At 37.0% G+C, this 12,042-nt stretch overlaps 1 protein-coding gene across 4 annotated transcripts in view; it reads left to right on the top strand.

The window, feature by feature from the left end:
- The first annotated feature begins 4,599 nt into the window (after positions 1 to 4,599).
- Positions 4,600 to 12,042, top strand: part of LOC139775817 (QRFP-like peptide receptor) — a 131,742-nt gene continuing 124,299 nt past the window's right edge. For all 4 annotated transcript variants that reach the window (XR_011718942.1, XM_071712109.1, XM_071712108.1 and 1 more), the window contains exon 1: positions 4,600 to 4,847. The gene's annotated coding sequence lies outside the window, so the exon portion shown is untranslated. The remainder of the gene's footprint in view (positions 4,848 to 12,042) is intronic.

Below are 12,042 nucleotides of genomic sequence, written 5' to 3'. Positions count from 1 at the left end.
CATAATTTTTGCGTGAAAATTTGTAAAATTATTTCCACCAGGGGCGATAAAAAATAATAAAACATTACTAAAGGAATTATAAACAGATAAATTAGAGCTCAAATATTATTCGTATAGTTATAAAGATATCACTTAATTTAGGGAAATTGCAGTGTGTTTCTATAGTTTCTTCTTTTTCATTTTCGTTCAATTTTGTAAGAAGTACAGTTAAAAGGGAAGGCTTCATCATGTGTATAACTAGAAGTAGATATTACTCGATCTCCGCCTGCCACACACATCTGTCTTAATCTCGATTTGAATTGAAGAGCAGTTGGGTTGGAGCATTTTCTACGTACATTTGCGAAACCACTAAACTGTCTTGACTTGCTCGGCCTGGAAAGAAGAAAACAAACTCTTCCTCGTTTAAAAGACGATCTTGTAGTTGAATCATTGACTACGTTTACACGGCTCGATTTACGCCGAAGTTATAACATCGATATTATAACTACTGATGTTAAATACCGTGTAAACGCGCTCTTTTACGACGAAGTTTATTACATCGATGTAACTTCTCCATAAAAGAGCGTTTACACGGTATTCTCTGGACTAGGCGAACTCTCCGTCGACAATATTTCATTTCGAATAATTTCTGGTGATGTATTTATGTCTTCGACTGCATCAGAATCTGATTTAGAATTTTCTTTTTCAGATAATGCCTTCTTCAATGTATCTACAGTAATGGGTTTCTTCTTTATGATACAATTTGAGGTATGAACATATCTCCCAGGACTGCGTTCGAAAACTTTACTCGGGTGCACACCGCGTCATTCTATCTTTGTTATTTACTAAAAGTTGAACAAGGACAGAATGACGTTGGTGTGCACCCGAGTGAAGTTTTCAAACGCAGCCCAGTTCGTCTTTTCTTATGAGATTGAAACGTAGTACATTCAGTACTTTTGCAAATAGAAAAATAATTATGTTCTTTAAATTAATTGACACACTGGCCTTCCTTAGAACTTTATTTTCTTGCTCAAACTTGCTTGGAAAATTACTCCTTGAAAATACTTTTTTATGAGGAAGAGATTCAACTAATTCATTGCATTGCAGTTCTTTCGACTGAATTTCTGCAAGAGGTTTCCTCTTTATAGATCCATCACACTTGCAAAAGAAACTTGGTATAATATTTTTTAAAATAAATTTCTTGTTGTCCACGCAATATAACGCTGTAGCGTCGTATTAATTTGACGGAATTAAAAATGCTTCTCCATAATTGCAGTACGTACATCAATGATTCAGGGAAACTCCGATTTGATATAGAAACCGAGAAAAAATTACGGAATTACAGATTTCCTTAACTACCTTTATCCTAATATGGCGTCTCGAGTTACAGCGATCGCTGTCAGCTCATCACAAGATATGCTTCATATAAAAGATATACCATTGATACGAACGTGAAAACAAGTTTCTCTGAATTGCACAACAAGAAAAACATCGACGAACCCTCCAAATCGAGATTAGAAGTCTAATATAAGAGTATAGTGTATATGACGATTCGTGCATATGTGTGCGTGCAATGTAGGTGCTATCCTTGTCTATCTCTTTGTATATATAACTGGGTCAAAAATGGCGACCGTGCGACGACCTTATCTGTCGCCGCGTCCATTTACCGACCTTGGATTAGTTATGCCCGTTCTAGACTGGAGGATGATCCTACTCTCGGCTCTAGTGTAGACGGGTAAAAATCTATAGTTTATGTATAGTTTATGTCACGTACACTATAGAAAGGAGGATAAGCCGAGAGTAGGATCATCCTCCAGTCTAGAACGGGCATTAGTCGTACAGAAAAATAAGAGATGAGATTGTGATAATTTTCATCGTTCACTATAACGCTCCCTCAGCAGCTAGACTAGGAAACAGTAAGTCAAAGTATGACACACGCGTGATACATACAAGAAGTACAGAAACATGCACAATTAAGAAGATATATATGAATTGATAAAAAATGTATATTCTATAAATTTGAATTCAACGCAAATATTTAATTTAATAATAAATAAAAAAGAGAAATTTCTTTTTAAGATATATTGGATATATATAATGTCAGACAATTAATTTTGTAATTAAAACGACGTTTGGGACGACAACAGCCGATACTCATCAGGCAGAACAAAAAATCACGATTACATCAAAATAGCATCAAGATGACTCCAAAATGATTATTAAAAGTTACTTTTTACTTCCATTTCAACATCATTTTGACGTCATCATGATTCCTTGGGTTGTGGTTGTTCTGCTTGGGTAGAATCCTTGGTATAATCATTAGAACATGAGGCATATTGATCGTTTGCCCGTATGAGTGGAAATTAGTATTAGAGAATTTGAAAACATATTGTCAATTGCCTTTTTATGTACATTTCTCATTACTCTGCTTTAAATTCCAGGAATTTAAGACATCGCACGGCTTATTTGAATTTTTAATATATCTAATTGAGTAAATTCCAATAATATTAGAATAGGTTTTTTAAATATATTTTAAAAATAAGATTAGCATCAAATGTACGTCATCCACTAATTAATTTTAAATAGTCAAATATGTTAACATCAAAATTGTGAAAATCAATTCAAACAATGTTCAAGCCGAAAGTCGCTATATCAGAAAAAATTATGCGCATGAAATCAATCGTTCCACTTAATTATCGTTTGTTTTTAATATCCTTAAAAATATTTCAAACTTTTTTTTCAAATTAATTAAATTACCAACCGCAATTGGCTTGCTTCGGTCATTTTAATATTTTGCTAATAATTATTAGTAGCACTGTTTTTTGAATCATATATCAATCGCGAAACGTGCCGCGACGAATCGACTTTGAATTACGCTTCGTTTGTCTTACGATTGTTACCGTTCAAATGCGATTATTATGCGAAGATTTACTGTGATCACCCTTTGCGAACCTTTGCTCGCTGTGCGTTAAAAGTTCCGCGCGAGATCTCAGGATCTATGTTTCCGTGCGCTACGAGGGGAACCAACGAGACGTCATGTTCCAAATTTCTCTCCTCGAAGCGCAATTACGTTAAGCGATTGTCAGGTATTGATCAATATATCGTAATTAAGGGGATCCTGGGGCGACGGGGCGACGGCAATATAATAATGACTGATATTTATAGGTGTATGATTTTCTTCGAATTGGCTCTACAGATTTGAAATCCCTATAACACGTACATACAGAAATGATGGGTGGAGTGATAAATTGAAGACTAAAAACTTAAAAGAATTGGAAAAATTATATTTGATACTATACTTGGTGTATCTAACCTTTTGTACCTAGAGCTGTCACTTCATGGAAACTTTCGTTTAATATACGAATTATATAACTTATGTGTACAAATCGAAAGTACCCCACTAATCGGACTAGATCAAAGAACAACGTTGGATCATTGAAACTAACAATAAGATTAAAAGCCTAATAAGAAAGATTTTCATTGATCGCAGATTTTATGCATGTACACACGCAGTGTACATGCGGCGTTGCAATCTGACAAGGATAGATATCTTGTTGGATAAGGGTAGAATGATCAAAATAATCGATATTTTTAATTCCGCTTAGATGAGGGCGCTTTCCCGTCAGAGTTCGGCCGTCACTCCAGGATCCCCTTAACTGCGTAATTATATATACTTTTCGTAATAATTATTTGTAACAGCTACTATAAATTATTTAGAATATAATCGTTAACTAGCTTATTAATCATATTTTGGAACAATCACTGCAAATCTAAGTGTGTTAACTGAAACTCTTCTTACACATTTCTTGCCGTTTTAAGTCACGCCATTTAACACGGTTGAACGTATTAACTTTTAATTTAATACGATTAAACGTGTTAATTTAACACGCAACAAAATATGTAAAACGAGCTTCAGGCAAATGTCATTATTTAGACGTTTATGCGTGTAGAAATAACACACTTGGATTTACAGTGATAAAGACGATATGTTTATTTCAATCGCAGCTATCAAGTATAGGTGTAGAAACGAGAAACGGAACGGTAATTGCACTTTGTATAAATATAAACTGTTCAATCTATTTAGCTTGTATTTTTCGGTGCTGAAATTGTTAACAAGAGTGACAAATGTACAAAAATATTTCACACGTAAAAACGTCCGACGTTTTTATTTCTACAAAATCGAGTCGCATTTATATTTAAAGTAATTTTTTTAACGGTCAATTACGACGGATTAAAAATGTACGCGCGCACGAGCCATATCGTCCGCGTCAAAAATGACAAAAATACAATAAAACTTTTCGGCGATCCGCGCAGCTTTAAACGCAAATCTTTCCCACGCTAAACAGACGTGTCATCATCCTTTTAAATTCAAGTGAACGAACACGATTCGAAAAACAACGATACCTCCGACCAGGCGACGCATCGCAAAAGTTTCGAGCAAAAAACTAATCGCGACGAACAAGAAAAGTTCCCCGCGCTTTTGGCGCGAACGATACGCGCCGGCGGCTTTTCGCGGCTTTTCCTCGGGTGCGCTCGGCCGCGTCCGCCGGCGCTCTGCTTGGCGGGTAGTTCGTTCGTTCGCGCGGCGCGCTCTGTTTCCAGTTTACAATCGGCGCCTAGATGAGTCGTGTCATCCTGCTCACGGCTAGGTCCGATTTTCTCGCGCGACACGCGGAAGTGAACCCCTTTTGCCCCGTGCCCGAGTGCATCGCATTCTCCCTTGTATGTTCTCCGCGACAGTGGTGAGGTCTGAAGGTCGTCGCGAATTCGCGAATCGCCTTTAAAGTCGCCGGCGAACGGCGAGAAGTTGGCCGGCGAGTGACAGTGCGCCGACGGCGACGGAGCGACTTGGATCATCGGAAGTGAAGGTATGTATGTACATACCTCTGTTCTTCTCAATCGAATTCTTCTCTCGTCCACGTTTCGGCCACCGGACACGCTCGGCTTTAATTAATACGCGAGTTGACTCTCGATATCCTGCGTTTATTGCGCATCATTAGCAGACCTTCGTGTGCCCTGAAACTATATATAATGACATAATGCGGTCGCTTATGATGAATAAAACATTTATGACGGATGACGGTATGTGTCATGATAATATCATTATGTGTTGATTATTAGTTTTTATCATCATATTCGACAAAATGAATTTTTGATCAAAGACATGCCTTCCACTTCCGGAACTTTTATCTTCGTAGTCTCGTACATTTTTAAAGCCCGCGTGAAAATTTCTGTTCTTTAGATCTACGGATACTTTATTTTTAGTGCTACAGTTTTTTTTAGTTTTTTTTTAGTTCTTCTATTGTACTTCACGACAGATGAGGTATGTTATCGTGTTAAGTACATCTTTTATTGAATTTTCGTATCGTGCATACCTGTTGATTCCCAGTTTCGCAAATTTCCAAAAATTTTTCTACATTTCTCCCAAGTGATCGACATCCGCGAATATATAAGTTCTCCCACAATTCGCGCCGTAATTTCTGTAATCGGCTTCGTTACGGAACGAACGCGCGCCCATCTCGAGCTTCTCTCAACGAAGTTAATACTCTCGTCCGTGATTACGAAAATGGATTAAATCACGTCTTTTTTGATTAAAAACAGATTTTTGCTTTCTTACATGTTAAAGGGGTTCTTCGATCGTAACAAAAAAGAATAATATTCGATTGGGGATATTTTTATAGCGAGTCTTTCTCGAAATCTTTCTTCCGTTAAGAAGATTTTTTTGTTAGCATCTTGCACGCTCTGCGTTGTAAGATGATATGTAAGATTAATAAACGCTATTTCTTCAGTGGGAAAATATTTGATCGTAGTTCGAGTTGATTGCCAAACGGGTCATCGTTCGTTCATCTTTCCTGACATGTTTGCCTCTTTAGAAACTTGGCTCGCGCGCGCGGAGAAATTCATTTTTCTGGGCAAAGTGCAGAGTCGCGCGGACCGGTAGCAAAAGTGTATATATTTTACATATGTATTACGCGTCTATTTCGGGGTGGACGCATCGAAGATTAATCGTGACGGCTGAATTTCATTGTGCGCGAATCGCGAAATCTGAATTTGAGCACGCCACGACAGAGATTCTCTCTTGTCGTTATTTACCGAGGAAAATATAATGGAATACGCGCGGAAGGATCTCGGAGAGAGGTTCGCGAATTGTGTGCATAAAATGCGAATTGTATTTTTGCTTCGTACTTTTACGTCCGAACGAGCGCTTCTGCCTCCACCTACGCCTCACTCTTATTTGCACAACTCAATATTTTAACGGTTGCGAGATATCGCGAAAAAAGAAGCGTTATCTGAAACGCAGGAAGAGTTTCCTGGCTAGAGCGCTGACTGGAGTACGCTTCGACGATTAATAGATTAGATTTCGGTATATTCTTAAAATAACTTGGAAAATTGCCTGTCACGTGTAGACAACTTTTGAGAGGAGTAAAAACGGCTTTAGCTCTACAATGGACCAAACTCTAGGAATACACTACCACAAGTGTGACAACTTTCGAGCTGACACAGCAGACGAAGTCCAAGTTTCTTTCATTCAAACAACTAAAGCCATTGCTAAGAGATACGAAATTTTTGATAATTTATTCAACAAACTTATTTTACTGCTATTAGTAAATGTGTTAAAAGGTACGATGAACAGATACTGTTCATTTTCTAAATAAACAATCTAAAAGAATGATTTAACAAGATAATTATTCTTTTCGAGAAAAGAAGATTTCGATACTACATGGAACGTGTAATATAATTAAAATTTCCTCCAATAGTTTTTAAAACAAATAAAATAATTTATCAAGAAAATTAGTAAATTTGAAAAACAAGTAAAAAATAGTTATAAAAAGAATTAAACAAATATGCGTAGCGTACACGCAATTGCGCGCTAGATACAGTAAAATATTTAAATAAATTTAATTTAGTAATAAAAATCATCTTTTCTGAAAATCATAAAATTAATAAAAATTATATCGTTGACATAAACGCAATACGCAATATTATCAATGGTAATAATAATATTCCCGGATTAAAAAAAAATCTCTGCTAAAAAATTTATATATAAACCATATCGAGTTTCTTTATAGATACATTTAAAACAATTTCGCACGCAACGACGCATACTCGCAGCGAAAATGGCATAAGATGATATTAATGTAGGATCAATTTCCGAACGAGACCTCCCTGTCCTTTACCGCTAGATCGAAAACGACACGCCGGGGAGTATCCTTCGTTTGCCCTAATTTCGCTTCCTGCCGGCCTTGCTGAATGTATTGCACCTACAGCTGTAAGTCGATTTATATCAGCGAACAAGTATCACGTGCCCCATGTAAGCTCGTGCACTTATTTATGGGATTGACATTGAATAGCCTACTCGCACACGCGTCTATCGACAGAACGGAAAAAAATTAAAAAAAAAAAGAGAAAGCGAGAGAAACCGGAAGAAAGAAAGGATCGAGTCAGAAGGCGAAAAGGTCGACACGATCTTTCATAAACGATGGAAATCTCGCGACTGTGTCAATATTTTCTGCACCGAAATAAATAAATTAAGAGAAAAATCGAGACAGAATAATTTATTCCCAGTGAAATTAAACACCGATCTTCCAAAATGGAAACTGAATATTTGCGTATTAATTTTCTTTCAGCTAGACGAAAATTTTTGAGAGAGAGGTAACATTTCATTCCGTATTATTTTGAAGCAAGAATTTCCCGCAGTTCGCGATAATTATCGTCTGTTAATATCATATTGTGTAATAATGGTGATTTTCATTGACGAATTACTAAGCGTTAAAAAAATCACTCTGTATATTTTCTCAAGGTTTTGACTGTAACTGAACGCTGTTACTCGAAACGCAAAACAAACTGTTTCCGTCATGCATAGTCATGTTCAAGTGAACGTTGCATATTTTATTTAAATTCTCCTACAGCAGTTTTCTAGTGCGTCTTAAAATCTTTTTCTAGCGTCGTTTTCCTAGCGTTTGACATTATTAACAATTGTACTATGAGTTTATTCACAATAAAGCACGTGTAATTCGATTAATTTTAAATATAACTTCTTGTCTCTTGTCGTGTTTAGACACTTTTAACGCGGACTACTCGATTAATCTTAATATAGTGATACGATACAAATTCTACGATAAAAAGTCTTTCATCACTGTTAAACTAGTAGTGTCAAATTAAGTCGCCACTGCTCCTACTCAATGTCGTTAATTAAACTAAAACAATGTTAATTTTACTAAACCAATGAAGTTAAAATAACGCCGTTTGTGTTAAAATAATACATTTCGACACACGCAGTAGTTAAAAAATGTTATTTTAACTCAAGGTGTAGGTTTAAATTTCATCTTTTAATATTTAACAGTGATATAAACACAGTTTATAATTTTATAATAAATCTTAAAAAGATATGGGTAGAAAATGTCATTAAAATAACTCCTATCAAGAGAACTTATAATATAATGAAAACGTATCAAAGCTGAAGACTATACAATTGCAGTAGCAAAACTTCCATGGAATTTATTATATGGTCAAGTTAGCGACTTGGTAGTGTAAGAACATTATTATGATTTGTTATCTCTCGTAACGATGTGTACTTGAATCGCTACACTATATGATCCTTGTCCTTACTCCCAGGTTTCATGTCTTTTTTTTTTTTAGAAAACAGCCCATAACTACCCGATGTTACTGTAGGAAATATTACGATGAAACGAGTCGGATAAAATTGATGTTAAAGATTATTTCTAAGGAGACGCTTTCATTTTGTTTCGTTACACGCTGCTCAGACGGTCCGAGAAATGTATTAAAATATGACGAGAAGACTTGGGAATTCCGCAACTGAATGCTAGATCTATTCTTGACGCGACATGACGTTGTGTCGAGCATAAGCTCGCAATGTGTCGGGTATCACACCCGTTTACCATGTCACTTCGGCAGTTCGTGTCCCTTCTAAATAAATGTTATTAACCACTTAATCCAATCCATTTAATCCACTAAGCCAATTCGAACGATTTCCGCAACGAGTTTTTTTTTACCACGACGCTTATCCTCGAATCGGCAGGTGAAAAGTCTCTTCGGACGATTATCGAAATTGAGAATAAAACGAGAGGTTGGAAGAAATTAGAACGATGTTACAACTCAAGTGCGGAATGAGGAAAAACGCGAAATTCTCGAGTTCATTAAGCGGGTACAATGCGCTCCATTTTATTAAGAGGCCAGGGACAAGAGGTGAATCAACTGTCTTGAAGACGAACGGAAGGAACAACAATGAACCCTGCGAGCTAAATGAGAGCGGGAGAGCTTCGGAATAATCGCGATAGAACCCTTTCAACTTTACGAAACAGATCTAAAGTGCTCTCGAATTTCGAACAAAGCGAGGAGGATTAAGTAGCGGCTCCGTCTACTGCTCCCAGGCGTTTGATATTCATAGATATTCTCGGCGAACGGTCTAGTTCCCTTGATTGCCGAGATGTTTATCTACTTGGTATTTATTGAAACGCACCGCTTAACCCTTTGAAGAGCACATATTTAATATTTGTCGAGCTTAATATTTATTATTTAGCTCTGATCGTTTAACTTTTCGAGCAGCACATGTTTGACGTTTTACCTATATGTAACCGTCAACAGTAATCGATATTTTTATAATTTCCATGACTTACTCGTAGTTTTATTTATATTAACAAAATAATGTAACAAATGATAATTTAATAATCGATAAAATGTAAAAAATGAGGTACCTAGAGATGATTTATATTTATTATTAAATATTAATATAGCTTGTTAGGGCTGGATACATTTATAAACAATCTGGTAGGAAACCAGATCCTGAGTAATCGACAGTGAACAGGCGAATATAAGTCACTTGAGCGAATGAGATATTCGAGTATCGGAAAACTCGTTTTCCCCATACACGCACTGAGAAAAAAAGTTTATTCATCCGAAAAAATATTTAGTCCAATACGTGCAACTAAACATTTTAGTTAGTTTAACTAAACATTAGTTGAATTAATTAATTCTTTTTTTTTAATTACAAAATTTTGACGGTTGACATGAATGCACTATACCTTTTATAGTGCAACTTAATAATTGTTGAAACAACTAATGTTTAGTTAACTAACTAACATGTTTAGTTGCATGTATCGGACTAAATATTTTTTCAGATTAACAAATTTTTTTCTCAATGCGTGAATCAAACTGGCTAACTGGCCCGGAGTTTTTAGTATCTTTGCATTCAAAGTACGTCTTTTCTCTCACATTATTGACTCCCTCTTAAAGGTCTCTCTTCTCGAAACAATAAAATTACCATTTTGCGAAGTGGCCGGCCACTTGAAGCGTCTGCCCCTTTTCCCCGTTATTAAAAGCGAATCGATTGTCTTTGGTGGAAGTATTACGGGTACTTGCACGCGAGGCTGCAGTGTGCCGCGTTCACGCGGTCCGTCCTATAAATATAAATTTATGTCCGACACGTGCTACTTGTTTAGGGGCATAAATCACGGACGCCACCGACGTTATCGCCGAGTATCTCGCGAATGACGATCAGGTGGCGATGAGCGAAGCTTATCTGGTCCGCTACTGCCGGAGGAGGATGGAATCATGGAACGGCGACATAAATTGCAAATCGCACGGCACACGGGAATGAAAAACGTAACCGAGATACCGTTGAATGGGCGCGGGAAAGACGGCGTGGGTCAATTTGCATGCAAATCTTTTCTCTTTTTGTCGCAGTTTTTTTTAATTTTCTTTTCTATCTCGCCGCAGGACTTTGATAAGTTGCTGCTGCATCCCGTATCCGTTGACTGATGCAAATTAATCGAATAACTGCTAAAATAGACATTTACATAGAGATTTCTTTCCTCCAGTTGAATTATCAGCTTTATAGCAATTGCGACTATACAAAGAGACTACAGCGATTTTCTTTTGTTGCGATTTTCTCGTTAACATCAGCCCTCAGTAAGCGAGAAACATAAAAAAACATTTCAACTACATTGCAGCAACGTTGTAATGTTAATGCAATATAGTTGAAATGTTTCTTGATGGTTCTTGCTTACTGGATCCATATTCGTGATTCAAAAAATGCAAGGAAATTGAACAACGCGATAAAATAAGTAATATTATTTAGTTTACATATTCGAGAATTGACGTTATAACTTCTAACATGAAAAAGATAATTTCCGTGGTATGGATAAAAATATCCTAGCATTGAAATTATCATATTTGCATAACAAATTGATTTTTACCTATATTTAAGAACGTAGAAGCAGCTAACAGGAGTCAGAGGTCTTAAATTTTGCAGTGCTCTGCCAGTTGATAAAAAGATTTCTGTCAACCATGTATACGCGACAGGAAAATTTACGCGTCAGAATTTCGTAAAGTTAGATTCGCTTACATCTTAACAAGAGGAGGAAGACATGAGAAAGCGTAACGTTCTCATAAACTTCAAGATTTTGTGAAACTTTCTATATTCATGTCGGAAGCGAGCACTCGCGTGACAGATTAGTGTCTTTATCGGAACTAAATTTGAAAATGTGAAAAGACCACGTGTTTCCTCGTATATACGTATACGTTTCCCACGTACGTCGCGACAAATAACTGCTTCGCGATCGGCGCGGACGTACAATATCGCGCACGAAAATAAAATGCTCGTTTTTCTCCACGTGTCCGTTCGGATTGCGCCACATTCATGTGGCGGAAAAGGGTAAAACGGGGCGCGGGCCCGTTGCCAGCTGGCCCGGAACGGCCGCTCGATGACAGAAATCAGCGTGGCCGAAATAACGGGCTGGTGTGTCTGCCGACACGAAGTTACGCGACGAGACGAAGTAACCGAATTACTTTCGCGAGAGCCGAATTAATTATACCTTCCGCGTTATGCTCATACATATGCGTATACATATACACATGTTAAAGACCATATAGTCTTTTATATATGGAGTCTTTAGAATTCTGGCCTATTATCTATCAATCTACTGTGCGCAGTTGATAGCCTTAAATTAAAATCGCCGTCACCAGGATGGGATTCGCGCCGTTTAATCAACGACGACATTCGCCGTTATCGCGGCGAAACATCAATCTGTGCACACGTGCGAT

The sequence above is a fragment of the Temnothorax nylanderi genome, unplaced genomic scaffold (assembly GCF_030848795.1).
Source record: "Temnothorax nylanderi isolate EJ_2023f unplaced genomic scaffold, tnyl_v1.0 TNYL_tig0105_pilon, whole genome shotgun sequence".
Taxonomy (NCBI): Eukaryota; Metazoa; Arthropoda; class Insecta; order Hymenoptera; family Formicidae; genus Temnothorax; species Temnothorax nylanderi.
This window is presented reverse-complemented; position numbering and strand designations above follow the sequence as displayed.